Below are 21,159 nucleotides of genomic sequence, written 5' to 3' on the forward strand. Positions count from 1 at the left end.
AAAATCATGCAATTTGTTGAAATAGCATGAACTACTTTCCCCTCTTATTTTACAATAAAACAGAAACCTCACAGCAAGTCAGGGACAAAAAAAATCCTATTCTCCCTTCTCTAACAGTATATCTCAGCAATTGTATCAAGTTACCTCAATAGATTAAGAAAATATTTTGATTTTAAAACCATTTCAAATTTCATCTCAGCTGCTCTCACTTAAATAAAATTTGTACCTCAGTAAGCGACTCCAGTAGGTAGATTGGCGTTTTATTATGCAAAGTCATGAATGCTGGAAATCAAATAAAAACAAAGTGCAGAGGTTAATGCTTACCTTACATTTTCAACATCTCAGATATATTCTAGCTGTTCAAGACACACAGATTGATTTCCATTAGTATATCCTTTCTGCAGAAGGGAGAACACTATAAACTGCACTTTAACAGACCATTTAACTATGAAACAAAATTGAAGTGATGGCTTTTCCAATGATTTTGGATATTGTCAGTTAGCACATTTCACAAGATAAGCTATTCCACATTACAAACTGAACAATTAATTCCAGAACATTTCATCAACATACTTACCAATTACTTCTTTCTATCCCTACAGATTTCTGGTTAACTAAAAAGACCACACCCAAAAATGGATACACCCATTGAAATACTTGCCCTCTTTGTCCAGAGCTAATGAGTCACAACATTTGCTTCCACAAGTAGCAGTTCACTGGTATGTCGACAGTGTGGTCATCCACTATGTGAATAGGATGCTCTGTCACAGATGGCCCTGCCCTACGTTTATCCAGCATTTAAACTTCAGGCCAAGGATGGTGGATAATTACAAGCAGGAATCCGGGTTGAGATTTTCTTCCCTGGCCTGTGTGGATGCAGAACCAAACTGGAGCTCTGCTGCTACACCAGACTGGTCTGTTATATAACAATGCATCCACTGAACAACAGGCCATTCAGCCCCTTTATCCTGGTCCACCATTCAATTAGATCACAGGTGATATGTATGTCAACCTTGATTATACATCTTTGCTCCTTGATAGCCACACAACAAAAGTCTACCTTCCCCAATCTTGAAAGAGTTATTCCAATTATTCTTTCACGGGATATGGGCATCGCTGGCTAGGCGAGCATTTATTGCCCATCCCTAGTGGCCCTTGAGAAGGTTGTGGTGAGCTGCCTTCTTGAACTGCTGCAGTCCATGTGGTGTAGGTACATCCACAGTGATGTTAGGGAGGGAGTTCCAGGATTTTGAGCCAGCAACAGTGAAGGAACAGTGATATATTTCCAAGTCAGGATGGTGAGGGGCTTGGAGGGGAACTTGCAGGTGGTGTTCCCACACATCTACTGCCCTAGTCCTTCTAGGTTAGCAACCCCAGCATCCACAGACCTTTTGTGTGTGGGGTAGGGGTGGTGGTGGTGGTGGTGGTGGTGGTGGTGGTGGGGGGGGAGGAGAGAGAACAAGGTGGAGAAAAGAGTTCCAGGTTTCTAATACACATTTTGGGTGAAGTGTGAAAATGCAGTCAGTGTTGGGATTTATGATATGGGCACCAATTTAAAGCATGTGCCTTTTTCTCAAGCCGCCATGCCACATGTGCTAAGTGGCTCCCTGATCCACCCAAATCCATCTGCGATCAGCCACTGGGGGAAATACATTGTCCCCGTGACAACTATATGTAGGGAAGGTACCTGTCGGAGCATATCACGGCTCCGATTCTCCAATGGGTGCAGGATATTACATTTGTGAATCAGCTGATTTTCTTTGCGAAAGAGAACAAATTAAAATTAATTCAAACCCACACCCCGTTCTGAAAAGCAGTGACTCCTTGCTGCAGCCCGATTTCACTATTTTGCCCAAGAGGTGGAACCATGCCTGAATCGCAACAACAAATTATTTGCTAGTTCAGCTGTGATGTCCTGCACCATCAGTTCTTCAGCCAATGTGGAGAATCAGCAAGCGACATCCTCCCTAGTCCTGATGTGCCAATTGTGGCAGCCCTAACATTTCCTTACTAAACATCAATTAACTTAGAACAAAGCAGGGGTCAAAGCTTGGAAAATCTTGGTCTGCATAACTAACGACCTGCTAGGTAAAGCTGCTGTTCTATCACGGATCCTACTAAAACCTACTGTTGATTGTAAACTTTGCAATGAGGAAAATGCTTCTAACTACACCATGCATCAGATGATCAAATAACCTATTGGTGCTGAAAAGGCCCCGAGCTGTGACTACTTTGTAACAATTGAAAGGATTATATGAACAGAAAATGCTGATTGGGCACCACCATCACCATCCCCGAGTATATCCTGTCCCATTGGCAGGATAGACCCAACAGAAGTGGCAGCATATTGGCACACAGTCACGAGAGAGTTGCCATGGGGGGTCCTCAATATCGACTCCAGACCACATGAAGTCTCATGGCATCAGGTCAAACATGGGCAAGAAAACCTCCTGCTGATTAACATGTACCACCTTCCCTCAGTTGATGAGTCAGTGCCCCCCCATGGAACACCACTTGGAGGAAGCATGGAGGGTGGCAAGGGCACAGAATGTACTCTGGGTGGGGGACTCCAGTGTTCAGCACCAAGAGTGGCTCAGTAGCACCACTATTAACCGAACTGGTAGAGTCCTAAATGACATAGCTGCTAGACTGGGTCTGCAGCAGGTGATGAGGGAACCAACAAGAGGGAAAAACATACTTGGCCATATCCTCATCAACCTGCCTGCCACAGATGCATCTGTCAATGACAGTATAGGTAGGAGTGACCACTGCACATTGTGGAGACGAAGTCCCACCTTCACATTGACAAAACCCTGCATCGTGTTGTGTGGCACTACCACTGTGCTAAATGGGATAGATTTCGAACACATCTAGCAACTCGAGACTGGGCATCCATGAGGTGCTGTGGGCCAGCAGCAGAACTGTACTCGAACACAATCTGTAACCTCATGGCCCAGCATAGCCCCCACTCTACCATTACCACCAAGCCAGGGGATCAACCCTGGTTCAATGAAGAGTGCAGGAGGTCATACCAGGGACAGCACCAAATCTGATGTCAACCTGGTGAAGCTACAACACAGGACTGTGCATGCCAAACAGCATAAGCAGCAAGTGATAGACAGAACTAAGCAATCCCACAACTAAAAGACCAGATCTAAGCTCTGCAGTCCTCCAACATCCAGTCATGAATGGAGGTGGACAATTAAGCAACCTACTGGAGGAGGAGGCTCCACAAATATCCCCATCCTTAGTGATGCATGAGCCCAGCACATCAATGCAAAAGATAAGGCTGAAGCATTTGCTACAATCTTAAGCTGAGTGGATGATTCATCTTGGCCTCCTCCAGAGGTCTCCAGCATCACAGATGCCAGTCTTCAGCCAATTCGATTCAATCCACATGATATTAAGAAACTGAAGGGACTAGACACTGCAAAGGCTATGGGGCCTGACAATAGTGCTGAAGACTTGTGTTCCAGAACTTGCTGCACCCCTAGCTGAGCCATTCCAGTACAGTTACAACACTGACACCTGCCCAGCATGTGGAAAATTGCCCAGGTATGTCCTGTACACAGAAAGCAGGACAAATCCAACCCTGCCAATTACCACACCATCAGGCTACTCTAAATCATCAGTAAAGTAATAGGAGTCATCAACTGTGCTATCAAGCAGCACTTTCTTTGCAATAACCTGCTCACTGACACCCTGTTTAGGCTCTGCCAGGTCCACTCAGCTCCTAACTTCATTACAGCCTTGGTTCAAAAATGGACTAAAGAGCTGAACTCCTGAGGCGAGGTAAGAATGTCCGCCCTTGACATTAACACAGCATTTGACCGAGTGTGGCATCAAGAAGCCCTAGCAAAACTGAAGTTAATGGGAATCAGGGGGAAAACTCTCCAATGGTTGGAGTCTATTTAGCACAAAGGAAGGTGGTTGTGGTTGTTGGAGGTCAGTCATCTCAGCTCCAGGACATCATTGCAGGAGTACCTCAGGGTAGTGTCCTCAGGCCAACCATCTTCAGCGGCTTCATGAATGACCTCCCTTCCATCATAAGGTCAGAAGTGAGGATGTTCGCTGATGATTGCACAATGTTCAGCACCATTTGCAACTCCTCAGAAGCAGCGCAGGAACTCACCAAGGCAGCACTTTCCAAACCCACTACCACCTAGAAGGGCACGGGTAGCAGATACATGGGAACACCACCACCTGAAAAGTTCCCCTTCAGGTGACTCATCATCATGACTTGGAAATATATCAGCGTTCCTTCACTATTGTTGAGGCAAAATCCTGGAACTCCCTCCCTAGCAGCACTGTGGGTGTACCTACACCACATGGACTGCAGTGGTTCAAGAATGCAGCCACCACCTTCTCAAAGGCAATTCAGGTCAGGCAATAAAAATGTTGGCCTAGCCAATAAAGCCCACATCCCATGAATGAATAAAAAAAACCACAAGAATAGTGCTAGGTCAGTCTATACTGATTGTTCAAAAACCACAAGCGCAGAGCTATCAGCTTGCAAAACACAATTTCTGTTTTATAAACACACAGTGAGCTCAATGCTCTAGCTGTGACGTGAAAGTCACATGAGTGGATTAACAACGTCATTAATGAAGGTCCTACCAAGAATACATTAGAACATTGAACCAAACAGGCCAAGTTTGAGCCCTGGTCTTTTCTGAGCTGAGCTTGCAGATCTCAGTACAAGCACTGCAATTTTCCTCAACACCTGGAGTTAGAGATGGGTTTGGAGGGATTCCTTGCTTTTCAATACACTCCAATGACCTCTAACTGAAGTGTGTGTGTGTGTGTGTGTGTGTGTGTGTGTGTGTGTGTGTGTGGTGGTGGTGGTGGTGGTGGTGGTGGTGTTGGGGGGGGGGGGGGGGGGGGGGGGGGGGGGGGGGTGTTTTCGAGCTTGTCTATAATATCTACCAGTTAAATTGCCTGCTGACACTCACTGGCTTAACTTAACTCACAATGACAATGACCACAAATAGCCTCTACTGTCTCCCCATGAAACCACAGCTTAATGAAAGTCAGCCTTTTCCAGTTTAATTTGTTTAAATTCCCTTTGTAAATCTCAGCCTTACTGCATCCTAAAAATACTTTTCTTTAACTAGATCTTTGACATTCCCTTTAATTTAGATTTCTGTTCCTCTCACACTGCCCTCAGCTCAAGCTCCACCATTTCTACTCCTTTTAGCCTGATGCTTTCTTTATATGGACAATGTCGACGACATGAAAAGCTGTTACACGGAGAAGCACAAGCAAAGTTCGTGCAAATCTCCACTACATGCAACACAAAAGCTGCTTCAGAAACAGACCAACTATGCTTTGACCGAGCTCCTGCTATGTTATTTTACTGGTTTGACACAATATTGTTTTAATTACACAATTAAACTGCTGTGAAAAATATACGCTGCAGGATTCCTAATATGAACACTATCCCCACTTAGATTTTTCTTTCATTTGTGTTCTATTTTTGTGCATATCAAGTCCACTCCAAGGTTACTTCCACCATTTTGAACACAGCATCTACAAAATAAATGGCCAGAGCATGCCTTTTTTTAAAAATTTGCTGGATGCTTTTTAAAAATCCACCCAATTAGCTCACTTGTCCACATCCAATCAGATCAGAGATTAGAAAAGGTCCATGGTTTCATTCCCAAGCTACACTGAGTTAATTCATCACAGCTATGGAAGTAACATGTGCACCACAACTTATCCAAGTGTCCTTGGGCTAGGAAGGATTCAATTTGCCCAGGTTTCCACATCCTTAAGTGATGTCAGTATTATAGAATAGGGCTCGGATATAATGGTTCAACAGCCATAGCTCACGTGGCCATCCGGGAAAGGCACAAGCAGCCCATGAAACTTATCCCAGGAAGGGGAAAATCTACATTAGAAAATTGGAGTGACATCTGGTCAGTTTCTTGGTACCACAGGCCTCATGAGGTTTAAGTAATTACACCAACAAACTGCCTGTAGTTGCAGGTGATCTGCACTGTTGCCCTGTGAGGGGAGAGAACAAGAAAAAAACATACTGGTAGATGTAGAGATGATGTTTCTATTTATGGCCAAAACCAAAACTAGAAGCCATAAATATAATATAGTCACTAATAGGCCTAATAAGAAATTCAGGAGAGACATTAGAATCTGCAACTCACTAACACATGGAGCAGTTGAGGTGAATAGCATCAAAGCTTTTAAGGGGAAGCTAAATGCATGAGGGGAGAAAAGAATAGAAGGATATGCTGATAGGGAGAAATGAGATGACATTTGAAGAGGCTCATTTGAAGCATAAACACCTATATGCAGGAGCTGGGCTGAATGGACTGTATCTGTTTTTGACTATGTAAATGTGGGACTCAGTACAATTGCTGCAGCCTATTTCACCAAAGCATTGGTAACGTTGTTAAAACAAAAAATTCACTACATGACTTACATAATTTGGTTTAATGGCTGCAGGCTTCCATATCCTCAGATAAGGCAAATCTCCAAAGCCAATGCTGCAGGACAGAACCATCAACTCAGATGGGAGGCTGCACGATGAATAACACCCGACTAAAACTTCTTTCCATGATCTACTGGGTAAAGGCACTGCCCTGTGTAGCACTTAGCCATGCAGACTAGGAGCTGGTCAGAGTTGATCCCTGGCCAACGTTCGGTTAGCTGATATCAGCTGTGGTGGCCATAAGGGTATTACACACAGGCCAGGCTAGAAGGGGGAGAACGTTCCTGCTCCTGATCAGCAGCCAGCAGTTTCTGCTGGAAAGTGGGCACGTGGACAACAGACAAGGGCAGGGTCCATTTCAACTGAAAGGCCCTCTGCTGTCATGAGCCTGCCACCACACACACTGCCTCGTCACCTGTGTAAGATACTGCCAGCCTACACCATCCACCCCAAAGTCAACACACTCAGGACTGGAAAGAAAACAAATTGGAATGAGCATAACTTCTCTTGTTTTAATACACTGACAAAACTGAGTGCAGTAGATTTTAAGCTGAACTGAACACTCCAAATGATGGTGGTGCAGTGGTTTAGTATACGGCCTAGGGTTTGAATCTAGTCTAGACTGATTGGGATGTCAAAGGGAGGGCTAATCTCCTGAAGGTCAAAAGGAAAAAACAAACATTTGGAACAGTCTCTGTCCAGCTCTCAGTGGCATAGCTCCACAAATCACCAATCAGAGAGGCAGCAGGGATGGCTGTCACAGAAACTGACAGTGGGATAGGAAAGGTCACAGATTGAAGCATGCTACTTAATGCTTCACTTGGCTTCTTGCCACAGTATATACCTGACCTTTAACACTGGACAACAAAGCAGAAAACATTTCCATTTACCCCAGGGTTGGTTTCCCAGTTTTTGGCAAGTTTTGCACACAAGGCAGATCACATTGGCACTAGGTCTTTGAATGACATACCAAGTTTTAACCCATCAGTATAAGGAGGAGTCACATCCCCACCAGCCTGCATAAAGGGCAATGTGCTAGCCCACTGTGTCACTCAATCCCACCCAGGAAATTCTTTTTCACCCACACTGATCAACATATGGAATAGACTGCCAGATAGAGTAGTGGAAAGTACAAATCCTGAAATCATTTTAGAAACAATTCCAATTAGAGTCATACAACACAGGAGGCTATACAGGCCATCACATCTGTACTAACTCTTTGAAAGAGCCATCTAGTTAGTCCTTTTTCTGCTCTTTCAACATAGCCCTGCAATTTTTTCCTATTCAAATAGTTATTCAAAACCCTTTTTAAAGTTACTCCTGAATCTTCACCAACCACCTTTCCAAGCAGTGCATCCAGATCACAACTTGCTGCAAAAAGTTTCATCTGCCTGCTCCACACCAATTAATTTTGCCAATTATCCTAAATCTGCATCCCCTAGTTACAAATCCTGACAATGAAAACAGTTTCTCCCAAAATATACTATTAAAATTCCTCATCACTGAGTGCCGATTAAGAAATCTCCTTTCAATTTGCTCTGCTTTAAAGAGAACAGGACACCCCAGCTTCTCTCAGCTCTCCATGTAAATGAAGGCCCTCATTCCTTTCAGAGTTCTAATAGAAGTCCTCCTCACCAAGGCTTTGACAGCTTTCCTAAAATGTGGCATCCAGAATTGGACAATACTCTATCTAGCCTTTGATTTATTAAGGTTCAGCATTGCTTCCTTGATTTTGTACTTTATGCCTCTATTTATAAGGCCAATGATGCTGCAATGCTCTTTTTTAAAAAAAACTAAACAACCTTAATAACTTGCCCTGAGATGTATGTGAATCCCCAAATCTCTCTGGTCCTGCACTCATTTTAGTTTGTACCATTTAATTTATAAAACCTCTCATTTTCCTTCAAAAATTCATTACTTCACACTTCCCTATATTAAATTTCATCAGTCATGGGTCTGCCCATTTCACAGTTTTGTCTACATCTATGCAAATAGGGTACTTGAGGATGCATGAATCAAAATGCGCCAAACAGCCCTCCTCATCCATAATTACCTTACAATCCAGTGAAATGGTCAGCTGTTCCCCTTGGTGACAAAAGGGAATAGAGGTGAGGAAGTTGATGCCCCGCTATTACTACTCGGTTATTTTTACACTTCTCTGAAATTTGCCTACATATCTACTCTTCCATTTCTCTGACTGTTTGGGGGCCTATAGTACACTCCCAGCAATGTGATTGCTCCTTTTTTGTTTTATTGGTGGCACAGTGAGTTCTACTCAGGTCTCTGAAACACAAGGTCTCAATCCACCAGACAATGCTACTACCACCTGCAGTTCTTGAATCACTGCTGCCTTTCACTGCCGCTGGGTCAAAATCCTGGAACTCCCTTCCTACTGTCCTTACACCGTGTGGACTGCAGCGGTTCAGAAGGCAGCTCACCACCACCTTCTCAAGGGCTTCACTTAGAAGAAAGAGCAAATGAGTCTGGAAGGTATAGAAATTATAGGCTAGTTAAGGTACAAGGGAGTTTGGCAAGGTTGGATGGTATTTATTTTAATGCAAGGAATCTGACGAATAAGGCAGATGAGTTGAGGGCACAAATTAACACATGGAAGTATGATGTCATTGCTGTCACAGAGACACGATTGAGAGGGGGGCAGGGTTGGCAGCTCAATAGGGTCTTCAGGCAAGACAGGGGAGGAGGTATCGCGATATTGATCAAGGAATCAATTACAGCAGTAAGGAGGAATGACATCTGAGAAGGCTCCTCAAATGAAGCTATATGGTGAGAACTGAAAAACAAAAAAGGAGCAATCACATTGCTGGGAGTGTACTATAGGCCCCCAAACAGTCAGAGAAATGGAAGAGTAGATATGTAGGCAAATTTCAGAGAAGTGTAAAAATAACCGAGTAGTAATAGCGGGGCATCAACTTCCCCAACATTAACTGGGTTAGTCATAGTGTGATAGGTTTAGAGGGAGTGGAATTCTTAAAATGCATTCAGGAGAGCTTTTTAAGCCAGTACGTAGAAGATCCTATAAAAGAGGAGGCAGTCCTGGAATTAATTTTAGGGAACGAAAAGCCGGGCAAGTGGTAGAGGTATCAGTGGGGGAGCAGGTAGTGATCATATCTCTGTTAGATTCAAGGTTGTTATGGAGAAGGACAAGGATGGGCCAAAAATCAGTTCTAAATTGTGGGAAGACCGATTTTAATAAGATCAGATATAATTTGGCCAGAGTGGACCGGGAGCAGCTGCTTTTAGGTAAATCTGCATCAGAACAATGGACTCATTCAAGAAGCAAATAGGGAGAGTACAGGGCCAACATATTCCAGTAAAGACAAAGGGTGGGACCAATAAATCCAAGGAACCCTGGATATCAAGGAATATACAGGATTGTATAAAGAGAAAAAGGGAGGCTTATGGCAGATACTGAGTGCTCAAAACAGCAGAAGCCCTGGAGGAATATAGAATGTGTAGGGGGGAAACTTAAAAAGGAAATTAGGAGAGCAAAAAGGGGACATGAAAAAACATTGTCAGGTAAAATAAAGGAAGTTATTTTACAAGTACATTAAGAGTAAGAGGATAATGAGGGAAAGAGTAGGGCCCATTAAGGACCATAGTGGTAATTAGTGTATGGAGGCAGAAGACGTAGGTAGGGTTCTAAATGAATACTTTGTGTCAATGTTCACAATTGAGAGGGACGACGTGGATATGGAAATCAGGCAGAAAGACTTTGATATAATTAAAGAAATTAGCATAGAAAGGGAGGAGGTTCTAAGTGGTCTGGCGAGGTTAAAAGTAGATAAATCTCCAGGCCCGGATGAAATGTATCCCAGGCTATTGAGTGAGGCAAGGGAGGAGATAGCAGTGGCGCTGGCAATAATTTTCAATACCTCTCTGGCCACAGGAAAGGGAGGAGAATAGCCAACGTGGTGCCATTATTCAAGAAAGGAGGAAGGGATAAACCAGGGAACTACAGGCCGGTCAGTCTAGCCTCAGTGGTGGGGAAACAATTTTGAGGGACAGAATTAATATGGAGAGGCAGAGATTAATCAAGGGCAGTCAGCATGGTTTTGTTAAGGGGAGGTCATGTCTGACCAATTTGACTGAATTTTTTTGAAGAGGTAACCAGATGGTAGATGAGGGTAATGCATTTGAAGTAGTTAACTTGGACTTCAACAAAGCTTTTGATAAGGTCCTGCATGGGAGACTGATAATGAAGGTAAGAACCCATGGGATCCAAGGCAATTTGGCTAATTGGATCCAGAATTGGCTGAGTGGCAGGAGGCAGAGGGTGATGGTCGAAGGGCGTTTTTGTGATTGGATGCCTGTGTCCAGCGGGGTTCCACAGGGATCAGTATTGGGTCCCTTGCTGTTCGTGGTATATATCAACGAATTAGACTTCAGTGTAGGAGGGTTGATCAGTAAGTTCGTGGATGACATGAAAATTGATGGGGTGGTAAATAGTCAGGAGGATAGCCTTAGATTACAGGAGGGTATAATCGGGCTGGTCAGTGGCAAATGGAATTTAATCCGGATAAGTGTGAGGTGATGCATTTGGGCAGGACAAACAAGGCACAGGAATACACAATGAATGGTAGGACCCTGGGAAGTACCAAGGATCAGAGGGACCTTGAAGCGCATGTCCACCGGTCCGTTAAAGTAGCAGGACAGGTAGATAAGGTGGTTAAAAAGGCATATGGGACACTTGCCTTTATTAGCTAAGGCATAGAATATAAGAACAGGGAGGTTATGCTGGAACTGTATAAAACGGTGGTTAGGCCGCAGCTGGAGTATTGTGTGCAGTTCTGGAAACCGCATTATAGGAAGAATGGGATTGCAGTAGAGAAGGTGCAGAGGAGATTTACCAGGATGTTGCCTGGGCTGGATAGTTTTAGTTATAAGGAGAGATTGGATAGACTGGGGTTATTTTCCTTGCAGCAGAAGAGATTGAGGGGGGACATGATTGAGGTGTATAAAATTATGAGGGGTATAGATAGGGTAGACAGGAAGGAACTTTTCCCCTTGGAGGGATCAATAACCAGGGGGCATAGATTTAAGGTAAGGGGCAGGAGGTTTAGAGGGGGTGGAAGGAAGAATTTTTTCACCCAGAGAGTGGTGGCAATCTGGAACTCTTGGCCTGAAAAGGTGGTAGAGGCAGAAACCCTCAACATTTAAGAAGTATTTGGATGTGCACTTGCGATGCCATGGCATACAAGACTATGGGCCTAGTGCTGGAAAATGGGATTAGAATAGGTATTTGTTTGACCGACGCAGACTCGATGGGCCTTTTTCTGTGCTGCAGACCTCTACGATTCTATGGCAATTAAGGATAGGCAATAAATACTAGCCTAGACAGCAATTACAACATCCCATGAAAGAATAAAATATAAAGTTGGATGAGGATTCTTCCTGCAGTTAAACTTGGAACAGATTAACCTGGAGTGTCAATTGCCAACTAATTTTCAAAATACCTGTAGAACAAGGAGTGGGAGGAAATAAATAAAGCAATGCAGTAAATCTAAAGTAAATCTATGCAAATTAGGGTTAATGGAGATGCTCATTATAATTTTTCCTAACTCTTAAAAAAAAAACTGCACTGCAACCCAGCTGTGCTGGGCGTCACTATTTTCTTGACATTTTAACTAGCTTAAGCAGCCAAACAAGCCAAATAAGGGGCCCTACAGGCTGAAGGCGACGCTGCAAGGCGAGTGGCCTGGCTGGCGTTGCAGCATGGGAGTTGTAGTCCGTCTCGCCGCCCGGGCGCTGACCCGAGGCCGGGTGAGGGACTCCAAGCCCCAGAATGCAGTGGAGTGCCGGCGCGGCGGCAGGCATGCGCAACTGAGCCGGCTTGGGGCGGCCCGCAGCGCAGGCGCAGTCGCGCTCCCTCCTCCCTCCCTCCCTCCCCCCCCCCATTGCTCAATATTAAATGTCCCTGAGCCCATCCCCCCTCCCACCCCCACCCCACCCGCCCCCCCCCTTCTCACTCACACCCCCTTCCCTCCCCATCTCCTCCTCCTCCTCACAAATTCCATTAAAAAAATCAAACCTGACTGGGGAGGAAGGGGAAAGAGAGAGAGAAATAAAAACCTTAAAAAAAACCTCTCAAGACACGAACATCCACACTTTCCCCAATCAGCGAAGTATTAAACTGGCTGAGGGAGGGGGAGGGAGGGGGAGGGAGGGGGAAAATACAGCAAAATCCCTCAACTTAAAAAAAGGGTCCAACCCAAGGACTTTAACCTTTCAAATCCCCTAAAACCTGATCTTAATCCAGAGCTGGTTGTGCATCGTTTGATTAAACCCATTTAAGATAAAGATCGATTCTCCCCCCCCCCCACCTCATGTACCCCCACAGTCCCCCCGCCCCCCATTAATTTTTTTGAGGGGGTTTTGGTGGTGGGGGGTGGGTGGGGGGGGGGGGAAAGAAATAACACAATTCTTCCCTCCTCCTCCTCTCTCCACCACCAACACCACCACCCCCCCCCCCAAAAAAACAAACCCCCCCCCTCCATGACATTAAGAGAGAATTGAATCAAGTGGGAAAGAAAAATAATAAATCGACACATCTCGACTTGGCAGTGAAATTACTGACTGAACACGTCAACAACTGTCTCCCCCCCCCCCTCCTCCTCCTCCCTCCCTCCCTCTTCTCCCTCTCTATTTTTTTTCCTCTTTTAATTTCAAAAAGCCTCAAAGTCCAGCCTAATACAAAATATATTATGTCCCATCAACAAGCCCCTGACAAAACAGGATTTAGAAGCCCTCGCGTTATTTTTTTTATCTATTTAATATATAAAAAAAATAACACAAACACACAGACAGACAGACAACCCCCCTTTTTTTTTAATTAAAAAAAAACTTAAAGGTCATTAAATATACCTCATCAGATCATTTTAAAGGCTTTTTTTTGCGGTGGGGAAGAGAAGAAAGAGACCACTTTGCATTTTAAACTCACCCTCTCACGTACGAATATTAATTCTAGTTTAAAAGGCCTGCTTTTCTCCCTTTTTTTTGGCAAGATCCAAGCGACAGAAAAATTAAACTGACAATAGGATTATAGTGTAAACCCCCCCCCCCGCCAGAATTTTAACATAACAGGATAAATATCACCCCCTTTACAATATATGGTTAGGGAGGGGGGGGGGAAGCTGGGAGCTGAATTAATTTTATGGATTATTTTGCTGGAATCAAGCGTTGGGAGGGTTTTTTTTTTAAATTTTATTTTAATTTATATATATTTTTTTTAAGATGGAGAAGGCTTACTTGCCGCGCTGGGATTCGATCCCGAGTCCGGGCTCCTGGTGCCGCCGCCGCCTCTCAGCCCCGAGCAGCCTCTGCCCAAACTTTCGCCCCTTGCTCCCTGGCGCACTTATATCAGCTCACCTCCCCACGGTCAACAGTCTCCCCCCACCTCCTCCCCCTCTCCTCCTCCTCCACCACCACCACCACCTTCTCCCCTTCCCGGAACTACTTCCAGTCCCGTCCTCCCGGTCCCCGTCCGGGATCTACTTTCCCCTCTCCAACCATCACCCCGCCCCCCTCCCCTCCCCTCCCCTCCCCCCCTAACCAAACACGGCCTTCAGGCGGAAGGATGGCACGCACGACGTCAGGGGCTGCGACGCGGCCCCGATACTAAAAATAAATGCGGCGTGCTAGCAACTCGGCTCTGATTGGTCAGGCCCCGGGAAACGGCCGCGCCTGGTTGGTGGGCCCGGCGGGCCAATCGGCGACTGCGTCGCTGACGTCACTGCCCGCGTCATGGAAAGGGCGGGCGTGCATTTGTATATCGCCTTTCGCAAGCTGGGGACCCTACGTGAGGAGCTTCCATTTGGTGTAGTGGTCTTCACATGCTGAGGGAATCCCAAAGTGACTGGCACTGATATTACCACATCATTAAGTTCTTGTCACTTCTTCTTAAGTGACTTGCAGTTAGATATCTTTCACATTCTCAAAATGTCCCAAACTGATTTAATTTATATAGCAACTTATACATCCTCGGAATGTCCCAAGCTAACTTTCATTTATATAGCAACTTTTACATCCGCAGGATGTCCCAAATGGAGTAACATTGATATGGCAAGTTTTACATCCTCAGGGTGTCCCAAAGCACCTTGCATTTATATATCACCAAAGCACCAAGCCAATGATGTTTACAATGGCCAAATAGATGGATGACAGCTGTATATCCAAAGAACTTCTGTACAGTGAACTGGCCACAGGGTCACAATTTCTTGGGTGTCCATTCCTTTGCTACAAGGACACCTGCAAGCATAAATGAATATGGTGGACATTGACACTGATAACTGGGAGACAGTTGCTGACGTCTGTCACCTCTGCGGGCTGACAGTTTGAAAGGGCATGTTTGATGAGCAAAAACAAAAAACTCAGCTGGCTGAGAGGAGAGCACCAAAAAAAACAGAGACCAGCAAATCGTGCACCTTGTCTTCCTCTGCAACAAATGCGGCAGAGACTGCCATGCCAGAGTGGGGCTCCTGGGCCAGATCAGGCGACGCTTAATACAAAGTTGTAAACCATTGTCTTACGAGAGGAACGGCTGCCAATGTGTCTCCGCTATGCACTCCAGTCTCAGCAGATCCACTTGGGCCAGGGACGGCCTCAAGCACACCTCATTGCTGTTTGTGGGAGCTTGCCGTGTACAAAGTGGTTGCAACATTTCCTTACATAACAATAGTGGATCCACTTCATTGAATTTAAAGCACTATACAGCACCCTGAGGATGTGAAAGGTGATATACAAGTGCAAGTGCATCATATCCTGAAGATTTGAAAGACATAACAATTCTGATAATGAACAAGACTCCTCCATGTTAAATAGTTAGGTGACCCCTGAGTGATCCACATACAACTTATCAGAGGAACAAGTGTCATATAGCCACATGAGATAGGTCTGTGACTCCTTTAGATGTCTGGGGCTGCATGAGTTACGCTGAATGGATCATTGTGTGTCTACCCTATGCCCCAGGTGCGGGTAACCAGTTGAACCCCATTTGTCATTGGGATTGGGAATTGCAATTATTTCTGCTGATGGAATTAGCATGCACCAGGACCTCTGAGTTGGTGACCTTGTCCTGCTAAGAATACATCTGAGACAGCGAAGGTGAAAACTGTTCAGCCCTTACTCCAGCCTGGCATATGTTGTCCAGGTCTCACCTCTTTAGGGGAGTGCACCGAGGATGCAGTTTTGGGAGACTCGCAGTTTGGTGTTCTCAGTCAGGTTGCTGTTGTCCCACACTCTCACACGCAGCTTGGATATAACAGATGCAGCTTTGGCAATGTGTGTCGATTTCAGCATCAAAGTGACAGTTTGCTGGTGATTATGGAGCGTAGATATGTGAAGTTATCATCAACCCTCAGTGTCACATTGTCAACGGTGATAAATGGCGGTATGGCAACTTCTGGATCAGATATTTGTCTTCCTCTTGCTGATGGTCAAACCAAACTTTTTGCAGGCGTGAGAGAGTCCGTCCGTTTGCCACTGAAGGTGTTCCTCAGTATGGAATATTAGTGCATCATCATCAGCACGGAGTAGCTCTCTGATGGAGACTTGTATAGTGGATAATAGTAATAATACTTTTATTTAAGTTTATAAGTTTCCTTTGGTATTGCGATTAAGTTATTTATTAATTATGCCCCTTTCTTTAAAAGGGGGCTCTTCCATTTGATTTTCAGCTTCTGGATGGCTATTTTAAATAATAATACACTTATTTTGGTACTTAAACACTCAAACCACAGAAATTACTACAAAATATGAAGCGATGTGAGATAAAGAACTGAATGATCTCTTTTACTGATATCGGTTGATGGATAAATCTTGGCCATCACACTGCAGAGAACTCCCTTGGTCTTCTTTAAATTGTGCCTTGAGATCTTTTACACCTACCTGAGAGAGCACACGGGCCTCTGTTTTACTGAAATATTGCTTCTTCGATGTTCATACTCATGTTCGGTAATGTCATTTTCCATTTTGGAATGTTTTTCTGCGTTAAAGATACTGTATTGAGGTAAGCTGCCATTTGAACAAAATGATGCTGAGAAAATGGATGAAATGAAATCAGATCCATCCCAAAATTATCGATTACTCGCAAATTTATACTACACTGCGAATGGGCAAAGTAAAACAGGAAAAGCCTTTATTAGTAGGGAATGATAGGTACCTGAGAGTGAGTTACAGGCTAGAATTTATTGAAGGGGTTAAGGTGGGTTATATATTAATGCATAGAATGTAATGAATATCCAGGAGTCAGTCACAAAGAACAGTCTAACAAAGGTAGTCAAATCATTTATAGACAGAAAGAATGACGCATATTCTTAAAAAATAAAAAGCTGTTTATCTAATTGTGAATTTTGAGGATCTATAGAATAATTATGGCCTGGGAGTGACAGAAGTGCACTAATCTAGTTTCTGGTACAATCACTAATCACAGAACCAGGGATTGAGAAATGTGATCACTCCCCGATATCTGTTAACGTTTATACTACAGTGTTAACTTTTGAGGAGGTCTTTTGGCACAGTGGGTGGTGTCCCTGCCTTTGAGCTCGAAGCTCTGGGTTCAAGACCAACCCCAGGACTTGACAGCCAAGGAGGGTGTGTTCATAGCACGGCCGAACAGGTTTGAGTATCAACCTGTAAATCCTTGCAACACACACTAATGGCAGGAAGGAAGAGCGGGAGAGATTCCTGGTCAGCATTGTGATGGAAAGAATGTTGGAGCCTCTACTTTCACTATCCACAGCTCCAGACTACAATATGCATGTATAAAATACATGATGCACTCAACTTGGACTCCCTGAGTGAACTGTAGCCCTTTAAACCCATTTCCATCTGTTTCAGATGAAGTTACATAGTTTGCCATTGTGAGATTTGAACTCTTGATAATCTTTTAAATGAAAACCAAATCAACAAAATTGGCATAAATCAGGCACAGTTGAACTCTTGATCTTGGGGTTATAAACCCAGTACCATAACCACTTGGCTATTTAGGCCAAGCCTGTAGGCCTTTAATATGTACTGAATGTGGCTGGGGGATTATTGTGCACTGAGGTTTCTTGTTCCACACCAAAGTGAGTTCAGTTGTGTCAACTCGTCTGCTCTCCTGTGGGCACTTTCTCTTAATTGAAACAGCTTCATGAACACTGACTCTCCTCCAGTACCTCACCATTCTTCCCAACATGATCAACCTATTCGACTGCAGGTGAGCTCAATCTGAACCACCTTATAACTACACCCTCCCACCAAGTTATGATGCTGCAGAGCTTCCATTGAAGGAGAAGGGGGCAAATTCAACGTGACAAGTTTGCATGGGTAGCTTCCATTACAAGTATAGACAGATAAGTTTATAATAGAAGAAGTTGTTCGACATAACATTTTTATATAACTATCTATATAATCTATTTTCAACATGACAATTTAAATCAAACTTGATTTAGCATCTGTTGCAGTGGCATAATGTGGCAACATGTGAATTGGACAGCCTGTATGATGCTTGATTGTGAAAAATAATAATTTACTACAAAATAACAGTCTTTTTCCTGTGAATCAATGCATTTGGGTTGGAGGAACAGTATGCACTTAAGGAGATAAAGACCAAAAATGGCAATAATTATCTTTTACGAATTTTTACAAATTGTTGGAGTACAAGCAACAGGATCTCAAGATGTGGATGATGAAAGCCATTCAGCCCATCCTAACTAATCCATGTCCATATGAGCCTCCTCCCACCCCTCTTCATTGAATTATGTCAAATTATTCCTTTCTCCCTCATATGCTTATTTAGTTTCCCCTCCATTGCATCCATACTGTTTCCCCCAACCATACTATGTGATGGCAATTCCACATTCTTTCCATTCTTTGAGTGAACAAGTTGCTCCTGAGCTCCTTTTTGGATTTATTGGTGACTATCTTATACCTGTGTCCTCTAGTTTTGGCCTCCCCTACAAGTGAAAACATCTTTCCCATGTCTACTCTTTCAAACATCATTATAATTTTAAAGACGAACTGATAAATATCAGAAAGACCAAAGTCATTACTTTCAGTCCCAGCCACAAACTCCACTCCCTACCATCGACTTCATCCCTCTCCCTGGCTGAGTCTAAAACAGAATGTTTGCATCCTTGGTGTCATAGTTGATCCTGAGAAGAGCTTCCAACTACATATTTGTGCCATCACTAAGACCACCTATTTCCACCCCGTAACATTGTTCCACTTCACTTCCGCCTCAGCCATGCCTTTGTTAACTGTGAATCTGATTATTCCAGTGGACTCGCGGCCGACCTTCCATCTTACCCCCTCTGTAATCCTAAACTCATCCAAATCTCGGCCATCTGTATCCTAACACACATCAAGTCTCATTCACCCTTCAGTCCTGTGCTTGCTGACCGAAATTTGTTCTGGCTAAGTAACACCTCGATTTTGAAATCCTCATCCTTGTTTTCAAATCCCTATCTCTGTAACTGCCTCCATCCCTACAAGCCACCCTGTCCCCGCCAAAGATCTCTGCACTCCTCCACTCCTGGCACTTTCCTGATTTTAATCATTCCACCATTAGTGGCTGTGCCTTCAGCTGCCTGGGCGTTAAGCTCTGAATTCCCCCCCTAAACCCCTCCACCTCTCTATATCTTTTCCCTCTTTTTAGACGCTCCTTAAAGCCCACCTCTTTGAACAAGTTTTTGATTACCTGTTCTAATATCTCCTTATTGTGGCTTAATGTCAAATTTTATTTATTATTGTTTTGTTTATTAATATTCCCAAGAAGCACTTTGGGACGTTTAACTACATCAAAGGCACTATGTAAATGCAAGTTGTTGTTGTTCTATTAGGTCACCCTTGAGCCTCCTCTTTTCTAGAGAAGAAAGCTACTTAAACTTTTTTTTCTGGTGAATGTATCTGGTGAGTGTTTGAAATAAATTAGGTAATAGTTATCTTTCCATTCCGTTAAGTACCTTATATAAGATCACTTCTCAGATGCTTCCTTTGCAGGCTGAAATGACATTTTTCTCCAGTCTTTCCAGGTCTTTGATACAATGGATCAGCCTCCATGGTGATTTGTAGCACCTTGCATTTCGCTTGGCTTTGTGTTTTATTGAACACAATCTAAACAATTTAGTTGAATGTGTCCTGGTTTGTGTATTGTAATGTTTTTTCAATGCCCATTATAACAGGATTAGCTAAATGCTGACTGCTATAGCAAATTTCTTTTAATGACTAAACATTACCAGAGAGGTTTGCTTAGTTGATAAAATGGTTCAGGTTCTGTGGGCATATACAAAGTCCAGCTACACACTTGGCAAAGATCACAAGTATAAGTCCAGATGATGAAGCCCATTTGGTTCAACCAGCTCTTTCTTTCATAGACACCCAGGTACCCATCATGGCATACAGACATATGAATTAGTAGCAGGAGTAGGCCACTCAGCCCCTCGAGTCTGCTCCACCATTCAATAAGATCATGGCTGATCTGACTGTGACCTTAACTCCACATTCCTGCCTACCCCCAATAACCTTTGACTCCCTTGTTAGTCAAGAATCTATCTACCTCTGCCTGAAAATATTCAATGACTCTGCCTCCACTGCTCCCCAGGACAAAGAGAGTTCCAAAGACTCATGACTCTTTGAGAGAAAAAAATTCTCCTCATTCCATCTTATATGAACAACTTTTAAGTGGCAGCATGACCCTCAGCTTGGAGCTGTTTCTAGATATTGATCACTCTTTGCATTAGGTACTTCCTGATATCGGTCCTGAACTTGCCTTTTAGTAACGTGTACCCATGTCCCTGGTCTTGCAATAGCTTTAAAAAATTGCTATGAGTGACCCCTAATATCTTATGGGCTACTTATCTCCTTGAGGGGAATGGTTGGCTAGAGGGCCAGTGTGTGATTCAGAATAGCACCAACAGCATGGGTTCAATTCCTATTCTGGCTGAGGTAAACTTGGGAGCTGCCTTCTCTCCCTGCCCCTGAGAGAGGAAGGCAATAGCAAACCACCGGTGACAAAAACTGCCAAGATAAACAGCTCAGGATGCAGCATCAGCAGACAATGAGCCAAGGACCTGCCTCCAGACACAGCACAAATAAATGACTGAATATATATATCCTTATTGCAATATGATGCCCAAAACTGAATGCAGTACTCCAGATGGCGATTGCCCAAGGCTCTGTAAAACTGAAGCTTCATTTCCTCACTTTCATATTCTAATCTCCTTAAGGAAAAAAAGGCCTGCATTGTACTTGCTGTTTTGATTCCTTTCATATATGGACACTAAGTCCCTTTACTCCTCCAGAGTGTTCCCAGCCTCTCACCATCAAGAAAATATTTCAATTTGTTTTTTACAGATCCAAAGTGGATGACTTCACACTTCCCCACATTGAACTATGTATGCAATAGCTATGTCCCCTCACTTAGACTATGTCCCTTTGTATCCTCCTGCTCCCACCCGTGCAGCTTACTGTGTCTCCGAACTTAGTACCATCTGCAAACTTCATCCAAGTTATTCAAATATGCAGTAAGAAGCAGAGGCCCAGGAAATAGATCACATCTCACCGATGATCCCTCTTCTGTTTTCTGCCTCCCCATCTATTATCACTCATATTACCAGGTTGCAGTTAAGCTGATTATGCTGCTCTGCCTCCACCTCAGAACACTTCCATTTTCGCTAACAAAATCTGCCAGGTGGAATTTCATTAAATCCTTT

The 21,159-nt window shown here is 43.9% G+C and overlaps 1 protein-coding gene across 2 annotated transcripts in view; it reads right to left on the reverse strand.

Annotated features, from left to right (window-relative positions):
- The window catches only part of LOC121271624 (protein Tob2-like), a 33,200-nt gene extending 19,357 nt beyond the window's left edge, over positions 1 to 13,843 (reverse strand). Inside the window, exons 1-2 of one of the 2 annotated variants that reach the window (XM_041177671.1) lie at positions 13,715 to 13,843; positions 227 to 282 (exon numbers count right to left, since the gene is read on the reverse strand). The gene's annotated coding sequence lies outside the window, so the exon portion shown is untranslated. The remainder of the gene's footprint in view (positions 1 to 226; positions 283 to 13,714) is intronic. The other variant, XM_041177672.1, reaches the window with a different exon arrangement.
- Between the last annotated feature and the right edge of the window lie 7,316 nt (positions 13,844 to 21,159).

This window comes from Carcharodon carcharias, chromosome 31, assembly GCF_017639515.1.
Source record: "Carcharodon carcharias isolate sCarCar2 chromosome 31, sCarCar2.pri, whole genome shotgun sequence".
NCBI lineage: Eukaryota > Metazoa > Chordata > Chondrichthyes > Lamniformes > Lamnidae > Carcharodon > Carcharodon carcharias.